This window comes from Vombatus ursinus, unplaced genomic scaffold, assembly GCF_900497805.2.
Source record: "Vombatus ursinus unplaced genomic scaffold, bare-nosed wombat genome assembly UNPS02014821.1, whole genome shotgun sequence".
Taxonomy (NCBI): Eukaryota; Metazoa; Chordata; class Mammalia; order Diprotodontia; family Vombatidae; genus Vombatus; species Vombatus ursinus.
This window is the reverse complement of record NW_020954599.1, coordinates 7,789,186-7,801,941: the sequence shown is the minus strand read 5'-3', so window position 1 is coordinate 7,801,941 and position 12,756 is coordinate 7,789,186. Positions and strand designations below refer to the sequence as shown.

Below are 12,756 nucleotides of genomic sequence, written 5' to 3'. Positions count from 1 at the left end.
TGTGGCATCAGAACTGTGTTAGTGAGATTATGGACTCAGAATTGTGTGTGATTGTGGGATCAAAACTAAGCGCGTGTCTGATTCGGGGACCCAAATGTGTGTTTGTGTGATTGTGTAATTAGAAGAAAGTTTTTGTGGTTGGGAAATCAAAAGTGTGTGTATGATTATTGGATCAGAAGTGGGTGTTTGATGATGGGATATCTGTGTGTGACTATGGCATCAAAAATGTATATATAATTGTAAGATTATTAGTGAGTGGGTGTAATTGTGGGTTAAGAAGTGTTGGACCATTAGTATGTAAGTATGATTGTGGGATCAGAAATGTGTGTCCAATTTTCAGATCAAAAGCATATGTGTACTCTTGTGGAAATACATGTGTTTTTGTGATTGTGGGATCAGAAGTGTGTGTCTATTTGATTTTGGGATTATTAATGAGTGTGTGTGATTGTGGGTTCAGAAGAGAGAGAACTGCAGGCATAGGTGGGACAACCAGCTCGTTAAAATGCCTGGATTTAAGGGAGGGAGTACGTCATTCGAGGAGCAGCAGGTAGGCCAACGTCACTGGATCCCAGTGTACCTGGTGGGTTGGAAGGTATGAGAAGACTGGAAAGGTTTGGGGAGAGCAGTTACGAAGGACTTCAAGGACCCCCACACTTGGACCATAAAACACATGCTCACAGAAGAGGTAGAAATGGTTGTAAAAAAAGAAGAAAGATGGAGAAGTAGCTAGGCTGGACCAGGAGAGATAGAAAAGATCCAAGCTGTAAGTATACATTAGTGAAAGCAGTATGGGAAAAACACACAACAAATATGAAAGGGGGAGATACCAAAGATGTGGTAAAATCTAAGATCTTAATGATAAAGAAAAAAGGTGACAGAATAATAGAAGTTCCTCGGAAGGATTCTCTAAGAAAAATATGTAATACTAAATAACTGTTAATGTTTAATAACTATTAGCCTATATGCTTAGTCTTCATCTATACAGAAACATTTATTAAAATTCATTGAGAAAGAACAAGATAGATTCTATCTTGTAGCAGTCTTTGTCATCAGAACATACATGATAAGCATATTCTTATGAAATCACAAAAACACTTAGGAAGAAAAATGTTTTAGAATGTAAAATATAAACATTATAGATTGAGAATGAGAAAAGAAACAAAATATTATAACATACTTTATATTTTTCACTATTGCTTAATTCATTTCACCTTTAACCTATTAACATTTAAAGCTGTGCCAAGTAGAATTTGAACGGCATTCAGAAAGATTTGACTCTTTCCTTGTTTAAACAAGTAAAATCTCTTTCTGTTACTTATACTCATTCTGATTTATTTTTTGGCAATGGTGTATTCCATGAAGGTATTATTGGGAAATAAGCAGACTTTCATAAATGATATTCAACAAATGGATCGTATCTTTATAGTTTATTGATTAAATGAAAGGGGTAGATCTTGATTTCTATCTTGTCATGTTTATTGTTTGCTGATTAAGGGAAAAATTTATTCAATAAAACACAATTCCATCTTCCAGACTCTTTTACCACTAGGTTTGTACCAGCAATATATCAAAAAGATCTTCCCAGATTTCTTTGAAGATGTAGCAAAAGAACCAATGATGTTCAATGACCCTCTGTCAATAAATTTCAGGCAAGCTATAAACCAGGAAAATGTATACCTCCCAAAATGTTTACAACTGTGATGGAGATTCAGTGCAGAGTCTGGTTCTTGCATTATCCTCATTGTATCAAGATACAGGCCATTGGAAAACTTCCTGGAAGACATATGTCATCACTTAAAGGACTTTGGCTTGTCCCTCCACATAGGAAGGGTGAAATGGACAAAAACTATCTGCTGACCAGATTTCATGATGAATTTGGATGGGCACCCTCTACAGCCTGTCCAAAACCATGTATATCTGGGACAGACAGTGCAGATGGACAACAAGCTGTTACCCAGAATTTAAAAAAAAAAAGGAGAGTGGGTTGGATTGATTTCGGGAAATTGAAAAGCTCTAACTACAAACTTCCCATAAAAGCAAAGGACCTCATTTTCAATACTAGTGTTTCTTTGGAATTGATACATGGTATGATTGCACATATATAGCCTATATCAAATTGCTTACTGTCTTAGGGAAGGGGGAGAGGAGGGAGGGAGAAAATTTGGAACTCAAAATTTTAAAAAATGGCTAAAATTGTCTTTAGGGGCAGCTAGGTGGCACAGTGGGGCAGCTAGGTGGCACAGTGGATAGAGCACCGGCCCTGGAGTCAAGAGGACCTGAGTTCAAATCTGGCCTCAGACCAAAAACTTAACACTTACTAGCTGTGTGACCCTGGGCAAGTCACTTAATCCCAAATGACTAAAAATTAAAAAAAAATTAAAATTGTCTTTACATCTAATTGGAAAAAATAAAACACTATTTTAAAAAAGGAATTAGTACATGGTAAAAAGACATGGGTCACTACTGTATCTGAGGAATATCTACACAGAGGCAATGGAGGGATTAATAGTGGGTATAGGATATTGTACTATATAACCAATGAAAAATTCCAGAGAAAAGGATTAGATGGTAAAGAATTCTCAAAACTCTCCAACATAGGAGTAAGTAATTGCAGCTGTCTCCATAGGACAAGACACCAAGAAATCTAATGAGTTGATAATATGATGGATTAACAGTGGATAAAACTAATTCCGAATTCCTAATATACTCAGTCAGCACCCTCCCGGACCAGCCTCCATTGCAGCTGCTATAGTAAAGGCCAGCACAGGCTGCTGTCCTGGGCCCTCTTCTTCCCTTGGGAATTTCATCATATCTCATGGATTCAAGGATCATCTCTGCTTATCCAAACCTAACTTCTCTGCTGACCTCCATTCTTGCGTCTCCACCTGCTTGTCTCAGACACCTCAGCTAGTTGTCCTGGAGGTATCTTAAATTCAACATTTCCCAAACTGAACTTGAGATGAAAAATAGGGATGTTGCTAGGAAAGTACCATGATTAAGAAGTCAGGATAAACTATCTGTGAGACAAGAAGGCAGCAGCTAATGCCAATAATCCAAACAGGTATCCCAGTCACCACAGACAATGTGGAGTTTCTAGACATCTAAGCCAGTGTGAAGTTGGCCTATTTTACTGTTGTGATTGGACTACATGTTTTAAAGAAGTTGAAAGAAGGCATCTACCAGGTGAAACATTTGTGTGGCACAGTGATAACAGCTGACAATTATATAGTACTTCAAGATTTGAAACTCATTTATTTTTCTTTTTAAACTAGTAAATCTTTGAATGTTAATTTGTTTTTTGCTTTTTTGGTGAGGTATTCGGGGTTAAATGACTTCCCCAGGGTCACACAACTAGTAAGTGTCAAGTGTCTGAGGTCACATTTGAACTCAGGTCCTTCTGACTCCAAGGCCCGAGCTCTATCTGTTGTGCCACCTACCTGCCCCTTAATTATATTTATTTTTCTTTTTAAAAAGATTTGAAACTTGGTTTTTATTTGTTGTCTCATTTGATCCTTACAACATTCCTGCAAGGAAGGTATTAAACTTTACAAATGAGGAAACTGATAGTAGGGGAAGATAAGAGAGCCAGGGAAGAGATGTTGGTGCTAGAAAATGACTGACTACTCAAATTTCAATGTAATCACAAATGCTACAAACCATGACTTGGTTGATTGTTTTGTTTATTTTCTAGATGGGAAAACGATGGAGACAATATTGATAATTCATATTAAACTTAAAAGTGTCCCATTTACTTTCCTACCTCTGCCCCCACTCCCAACCAGCCAGTTTTAAAAATATTTACAGAGCTCTTATCTGAGGTATTATTTGAACCCCAGTTATTCCTGATTCCAAGTCAAGCTGTCTACTCATATGCCACGGAGGCATGGGGTGAGGGGGAGACAGGCCAGAAACCCCTACAATCACGTCTTCAAAGTTTATTGATCTAGTTGCTTCTAGAACACAGAGGGGTTAGGGGTGGAGAGCAGTGATGTTGAGGAGAAGCTCCAAGTATTTAAGTTTGCTGATGTGACGTGTTTCTGCCTTGTTTATCCTTTGGACTTAGCTTCACTTGTTCTACGTGTATTTTCTTTCTTTGCATGGCATTAGGTTAAATTACTTAGCCATCTTACTCATCACATGACCATCTTAGAAAAGCTTTAAATGTTAAATAGAGGAGTTTGAAATTTATCCTAGAAGGAAGAAATATTGGTTTTTGAATCAGATAACATGGGTTCAAATCAAGCCTCTCGCATAACTATTACCCATCTAAACTTGAACAATTCGTTAATCTCCAGGGGTCTTAATGTCCTCACATATAAAATGAGGGGACTGGATAAGATGAACTCTAGAGTCTTTTGCAGCTCCAGATGTATGACCTATGATCTTATAATCTAGTTGGGAGCCACTGAAATTTCTTGAGCATCATGGTCTGAGTCGATGATACTCATTTCTGAACAACATTTTTATTAAGAACAATTCTATTAGTGAGAATGATGACATTTTGAAATTTCAATTTTCACTAGCTTTTTATTCAACCTCAATTTCTCATTATTTGCAAATGTATCTACAAAGTGAAGTTTGCATGCATTATGAGCAACCGAGGTCATACAGTTTTGAAGGGTAATTTCACCTCACTTTGAGGGTATTTGCTTTTGATAATGGAAAGATAAAACTGATACAGTAACCAGGACAAACCACATGCTATGCTAAAGAGAGACCACAATTTCTTCATTTCTCCTCACAAAATCTTCTAAACCGTGCACCTGACAAGTGCACAGAAGGGGAAGCAAGTGGGAAAACAACTACATCAATAAAACAATGACTTAAAATGTCAAATTTTCTTATCAACCTGCAAACCCCCACTCCCTGCACAGTGGAGAAGCACCAGATGTAACCCAATTAAACTCAACAGTGCACAGGTGTTCATAGGAATGACTAAAACAAAAGAATACTTACCTTTAGGGCTCTTAAAAATTAGAGTTCTTTAATTTCCGTATACTTTCCAAACAAAACTCAACAATAAAACATTGAAACAGAAAGAAATTAGATTCAGCAGGGGAAAAACTCAATCAGCATGAGTTATAACCCAATTAAGCTGAATAGCACTCAGGTGTTTGCAGGAGCACTCTCACTTAAAATTTTTCTAACACAAATCAACTTAAAAAAAGCCACTTAAGGTTTTATATGAAAATTTTTATCCTTCAAAGTTGCATCAACATAAGAAATCTTTGGATTTGATATATTTATTTTGCTTTGTGACAAACAACAGCAACATATAAATGGAATCTATTCAAATAGGGTAAGTTTATTTGAGTGATTCTGAGTTTTAAGAGGTTAAATTCTGAAATTCTGGTTAGTAAAAACAACAACAGTAACAACAACAACAACGTGCAGTATTAATGGTAGTGTGAAGCGTCCTGGTATTGTAGAAAGCTGGTCTTGAGAACACAACAAATTGGAATCAAGTTCCTAAGATTATCAGTTGCAGATCTGGATTGATAGAGGACGTTTTGTCACAGAGTCTTACCTTCCCACACTAATGAAAGCATAGATTCATACGAATAATAATAATAATAATAATAACAACAATGATATAATGATAACAACAATGATAGATGTATTTAAGATGTTAAACTAAGAGAAAAACTTAATAAGGCTTATTTATATATTCATAAGATATACTGTGGGAGTGTATGTCAACATACTATGACTTCTGCCTTCACCTCAGGAGAATTTTTAAGTGCCTGCTATGTTCCAGGAACTATGCTAAGTGATGGAGATACAGAGTAAAAAATAAAGCAGTCCAGGTGCTCAAGAAAATTACTTTCTATTGGAGAACATGTGGATATATAAATTTATTTTTTTGTTTTTTTGGATATATAAATTTAACTTTAAGTAGTTGCTTCTGGGTTCAAGCAGCTAGATTACTGTGCCAGCCCCTTGTCTGTCTTGAAGCATTCAGTTCAGATTGGGTTTAGTCTTGGTGATCCCATCGGTACATGAATGGGGGCTACTCTCCTTGTTCTCATACATTTTGGGTCATTCTTCTCAAACCCAAACGAGCTTGCAACAATTTTATTTATATAGCTTAGATCACGTCTCTCATTGATGGTTTCTTCCAAAAAAAAATAAAAAAAGGAATAAAAAGGTACTTAAGTCCTGTTGATGTTCTCTTTGTAAGATCTGTCACATATATCTATTTCTCTCCCCTGACTCTGTCGCCACATTGGTACAGATTCTCATCCCCTCAAGTCTGAACTCTTGCAATAGCCGGCCGCTTCATTTCCTTGTCTCAAATCTCTCTGCACTCTACTCCAGTTAATCCTTCACTCAAATGTCAAATTGATTTTCCTGAAGTGTAGTGTCATTCCCCACCCCTCCTCCATTTAATAAACTCCCGTGATTCTCTATTGCCTTCATTATCAAATAGAAAACCCTCTGCTTGGCTTTTAAAGTCATAATCTGGCTCCTTTCCAGTCTTCCTAATTTTATTCTTCCTCACAGTGGATCCAGTAATGCTGACCTCCTTGTTATTCTTCACAGAAGACACTCCTCTTAAATCCAGGCATTTTCACTAGTTGTGACCCATTCCTGGAATTATTTCCCTCCTGATCTGTTTCCTGGCTTCCCTAACTTGCTTCAAGTCTCAACTAAAATCCTACCTTTTATAGGAAGACTTTTCCAATTCTAATTAATGCTAATATTGTTTAGTCATTTTCAGTTGTGTCCAACTCTTCACGACCCCTTTCAGGGTTTTCTTGGCAAAGATATCAGCATGGTTTGCCGTTTCCTTCTCCAGCTCATTTTACAGATGAAGAAACTGAGGCAAACAGGGTTAAATGACTTACCCAGGGTCATACAGCTAGTAAGTTTCTGAGCCTGAATTTGAACTCAGGTCTTCCTGACTCCAAGCCTGGCGCTCGATTCACTGTGCCACCTAGCTTCCCTGATTATATAAATAACTGTTTTCATATAGTTTCTTCCATTAGATTGCAAGGTCCTAGAGAACAGGAACTATTAGTTACTTTTCTTGGCAAATCACTTAAGCTTTGTTTGCCTTAGGTGAAAATGAAATAAGTGAAATAATAGCTATACAAACGCTAGTTATTATTATTTGTATCCACAAACTATAGCACAATGCCTTGTACATAGTAGACATTTAATAAATGCTTATTAACTTGACTCAATGTGCAATATGAATCGAGTATGGAGTAGGTAACATTTCTCTACACAGGAGCAATGAATGCTAAACACAGGATCATCAAAAGTTGGCATTTGACAAAAAATAAACTTAAAACAGGATTTAGTAAACTAACTTCTAACTACTACTATAATCTAGTGGAAGGAGGCTACCTCAATCTCATCAGAAGATAAAGCAGTTTGAAAGGCTGGCAACTAGTCATTTTTTATTTCACCTTCACTTTGAATGATCCAAAAACTCCTGGTTCATGTCTTCTGGCAAAACAGCCAGGCGTGGGCCAATTTCCTTATCCATGGTTATCCTCCCCAAAAAGTGCTAGAGTAATTGCAGGAGAATCCTTCCCAGATGTCATTCAGCTTCAATTGGATAGAACCTCTGGACTTCTCAGTGCACAAGATTGCCTCCAAGCTTGGACACATCCACCTGGAGATAGATACTCATTTACCTAAGATGAGGAAAACAAGAATAACAGCAATAACAATAAAAGATGTCATCCAGTTCTAGGCTTGTCTACGCATGGCACATGTTTTAGAAACCATGTACTCATAGCCCCTTTGAAGACTGGTAAAATGGGGGAGTTAGGGCAGCTATCCTCACCCCCACACCCATTTTCATGGGATCGAAACATCACAGACACCTTCATAGAGACTGAAAGGAAGAAGGAGGCTGACAGAGCGGGTCACTCCCTTTTAAACATCCACTGAATCATAGTTCTGGCTTTGAAAAAGGAATTTTTCATCATTTCGAAGTGTAGACCTTTCAACCTTTCAAGCCTTCCATGGTTGGAAGCAAGGCCCATATTCCCACGTGCTTGACTGGACCAACTTAAAGCAAGCTCCACAGAATGGGCTTTATTGCCACATTGCTACATAAATAAGTAAAACATGACTTCATAGGTTAAGGCCTAAGGAGCTTCTTTTTTTTTTTTCTTCTTTTTAACTACAAGCTTTTTTTTTTTTATCGCCTCTCCAAAATGAGAAAAAGTCTCAAAAGAATAGAAAATAGTGTCTCATCTCTTTTCCAAGTTAATCTCAAATCAAAACAACCAATGGGTAGAATTGTGTCTTTGGTTTTGTTTTGTGACTGTTCAACATAGTAACTGGTGTGGTTTTCTTGATATATTGTAGAATCTTTAATAAGTGTCAAAGATGTAAAACTTCATTCAATCAGTTAATCAAACAAGTAAGACTGCATTTATGCACTCCTCATTTTCTGGATTGTTGGTAACCTGTGCAGATTTTCCCCAGATAGCTTTGTCTCCTTGTGTCACAAGGCCCAGCTCACTCACGTTCACTTCAATGACAGCCCTGCTGGTAATAACACCTAAAGTTGTATATAGTGGGGAGGAAGGATTCTTCTTCACACTAAGTATGGGCAGGCAAAAAGTAGCCTTAAGTTCAAGATGAGTTACGCGAGCCTTCTTAAAAAGTAAACCCATTGGCCTGATGAATCTTTCGTATTATGGTGGTTTTGGTGTAAAGCCATCCCCAACAAAGCAGACTTTAGTAACCATTCTCTTCCAAGCCTTCTTCTTTCTCTTTCCTCTTTGAATAACCTTTAACACTTCTGTTTCTCCCTGAGCATGAATTTTTGGCAAGAACACTTCCCATTTACCAGCTTCCTCTTTTCATTTCTGTTTAATCATCTCGGAAAGAACATTGGCTTGGCATTGTCCCTCTCTGTCCAGCAGATATGCAGGCACTGCTCCCTGGGGAGTTTTCTCATCATTCTTTTGCTTGGTATTTCTCTTTTCATTCATCTTGATAGTCTTTTTCATCTGAATCTTCTCAGCATGATGCTGTTTATGGTAGAGTTTGGCCTTTAGACCAATCATTTTCTTTATTCTTGGCTTTCCTTCTTTCTCTTTTTCTCATGGTAATCTAAGTGGTAGCCATACCATTTTCAGTGTAACTTTATGTATTCTGTGGCATGTTGAGGGCTGGGGACCCATCGAAGAGCCACTGAAAATGCTTCCAAACTTCAGACCCTCGCTATTAGCGACTGACTCCCCAGGAGCAGGAAAAGAAAAAGGGAGGAGCTTCTTAAGCGCACAGAACACAAGTGACTTCACACAGATTGTTAATATCAGGGGAAAAATTTGAACCCAGATCTTCCTAAGCACTTTTTAGAGGAAGCTAGGTGGTACAGTGAATAGAATGCTGGAAGACCCAAGTTTCAACTTCAAATTTAGCCTCAGTCACTTACCATCTCTATGACCCTGGACAAGTCACTTTACCTCTGGGTACCTTGGGTTCCTTATAGGCAAAATGGGGATAATAATATCTACTTTCCAGGGATATTATGAGGATCAAATGAGATCTACAGAAGCACTTAGTTCAGCGCCTAGCACATAGTAGGCCTTTAACAAAAGCTTATTTCCTTCCTTCCTTCTACCTTCTATCTGCTAAGTAGCTACTGTATGCCAAGTTTTATAATTACACAGATTAAAATCTAATACCTAAACTATTCAGGCTATTATCCAATACGGACCTTGTGGCCTTAAGTGGCAGTTAATAAATTCAGGTAATTGGTTATAGTAACACTGTGAACTTGACAAAAAAATGGGATGTGAGGTTGTATCATGACTTTGGAATAATTAAAATGAAATTACAGTAGTACTTATTTTAGAATAAAAACAGTTAAGAAAAGATCCTTAATGAGAAAGATCAGAAATGTGTAGGTCAAGACTTTATCCTTTTGCTATCGCTGATTGATATCATTTATTAAGCACCTAATATGTGCTAAGTAACGGCATACAGAAAGGAAAAACAAAACAAAACAATTCTTGTTTTTAAAAGGCTTATGGTCAATTAAGGAAAGTTACACATATATTTCATAGATATAGATATTTCTCCCCAAAACATATAAAATCAAATACAAAGTTATTTCATAAAGGAATGGCCCTGGATACTGGGGGGGGGGGGGGGGTGTTGATTGATCAGAAGAGGCCTCCAACAGCAAGTGGTAACTGCAGCTGAGCTTTGTAAGAAATGAAAGATTCTGGGCAGTTAGGTGGCACAGTGGATAGAGCATGGGCCCTGAAGTCAGGAGCACCTGAGTTCAAATCTGGCCTCAGACCAAATACCTGACACTTACTAGCTGTGTGACCCTGGGCTTAGTCACTTAACCCCAATTGCCTTTAAAAAAAAAAAAGGGAGAGATTCTAAGTCATAAAGAGAAGGAGAGAGGGCATTTTCACATTGTATGAAACAGCCTTGCACATAGTAGACATTTAGTAAATATTTGTTGAATTGAAAATGGAGTCTTGCAGTCTATCGCACATAAGAATATAGATAGTTTAAATATAATTTTAATATAAAATAAAAAAATGCTTATGTAGAAAATAGATGTTCCTGAGGCTTCTGTCATAGGTGCTAGGAAGAAATATATTCAGAAACTTCCTAAGTTCTTGGTCACTATTAAATTTCTTTTTTTTGCTATAAGATGCATGGCCATCCAGGAGTTTTATCAGCACTCTGAGAAACTGTTGAACAGTTATTTCATTCTTACCCTATAATGAGCTAATAACTAATTCTTATAATAATTTTAATCATTAGGTAAGTCTATGCTCCTTTCTATTGCTTCAAATACGCTCAGGCCAATTTAGAAATTTAATAGTGTGTAAACAAATGAAGATTAGTTAGGGAAAACTTGTTTAATCAATGCATTGCTATATTTAGAGTCTAATATTATTTGAATCACTGACTGAGGTTTATATAATCACTTATACTAGGTCCAAGGTAAATCCTCTTCCAAGCTTAACAGAATAATCTCACCTGAATGGATCAAGCTAGGATTAGGTAAATAGAAAAAAAGAGGGCATTGTGGAAATGATTTAGTAAACCTTATTCTGAATGGTGAGTAGGTCAATTGATAAACTCAATATCCTTTAATATAAAATCTTGGCTTATTCAGTTATGAAAGAACATATTTTCTTTTTATTTGGGTTTATAATATTACCTTTGATTGGTATAGAATTTATAGTCTTGTCCATCTTTACTCCACTGACTTTTTTCTTGGCCCAGTGTGAATTTAAAAGTTTTTTATTCCAGCTTCTTTTCTGTAGGGGGAGTTTTACTATTGTGGGTCTGAGCTTAGATCCATCTGAGGGATGATTTATTCTTTATTTTCCTTGATATTTTCCCCTGTACTTTAAAGATGCCTCTCCTTCTCCCACCCTTCAAGATAAAGTAAATCTACCTTCCAAAATTTCTGCAATAAGATTATCACCCCTTCATTCGGCCACCAAAATGATGTTCTCAGTATTCAGGTCTGACCATGTCATGGACTGACTTCCTATGGCTTCCAGGATCACACATAAAACCCTCTGTTTGGCATTCAAAGTCCTTCATAACCTAGTTCCCTTTTACTTTTCCATTCTTCTTGGTCCTTACTCTCTGACCTCTTTGCTCCAGGGACATTGGCCTCCTTGCTGTTCCATGAATAAGAGAATTCATCTTTTGGGCGTTAGGCATTTTCTCCGGCGGTCCCGAACACTTGTAATGTCCTTTCTTCTCATCTATATCTACCGAATTACCAAGTTTCCTGTAAGTATCAGCTAAAGAAAAGTTCTCAACTTCTCTTAATTCTAGTGCCTTCTTTCTCTTATTTCCTATTTTTCCTGTATGGGGCATCTAGGTGGCAAGGTGGATAGACCAGACCTGGAGTCATGAAAATTTGTCTTTGTGAGTTCAAATCTAACCTCAGACACTAGCTGTGGGACCCTGAGCAAGTCACGTAACCTTGCTTGCCTCAGTTTCTTCATCTTTAAAATGGGCTGGAGAAGGAAATGGCAAACCAATCCAGTATCTTTGCCAAGAAAAGCCCAAATAGGGTCACAAAGAATTGGACACAACTGAAAACAACTGAACAGAAAGATTTAACCTGTATATAACTTATTTGCAAATTTCTGTTTGTTTGTTTTCTCTTCCATTAGATTGTGACCTCCTGGAAGGTAGAAATTGTTTTTTGCCTCATTCTATCCCCAGCCCTTCACACGATGACTGGCACATGGTAGGTGCTTAATAAATGTTTATCTCTTCCAGGACTTCCTAGTTTTAGTATTTCAACATATTTGTTTTTAAATAGGGAGCACTGACCTGGGCAGTGCATAATAACTTATTATTATTCATTCAGAAGTTAATTGTTGATAGTTTTTTTATTGGATCCAGCTATTTATCATACTGTTAAATAGCTTTGAAAACAAATAAAATTACATTATGGATTCATAAATAATTTCCTTTCCTAAAGCATCCTGTCTTTTTTTCACTGTGCTTAACGTATGATTTCCTATTTGAGCGCATTTTTTCTCAAATTGCACTTTTTTGTTAAATTCATCCTGGGCTTTCTTTTCTCAGGTCTCATTTTTCTTGACTTCTCTGCATCCTTTGACACTGTCAATCACCCTCTTCTTGATATTCTTTTCTCTCTAGGTATTCATGACATGCTCTATCCCAGTTCTCCTCTTGCCTGCCTGACCTTTGTTTCTTTTGCTGGATTTTTATCTATGTCATGGCCACCGTCCATGGGTATTCTTCAAGTCTGTCTCGAGCCCT

The 12,756-nt window shown here is 37.2% G+C and overlaps 1 pseudogene; it reads right to left on the bottom strand.

The window, feature by feature from the left end:
- Positions 1-8,375: 8,375 nt before the first annotated feature.
- On the bottom strand, positions 8,376-11,676 carry LOC114024377 (annotated as a pseudogene).
- Positions 11,677-12,756: the final 1,080 nt, after the last annotated feature.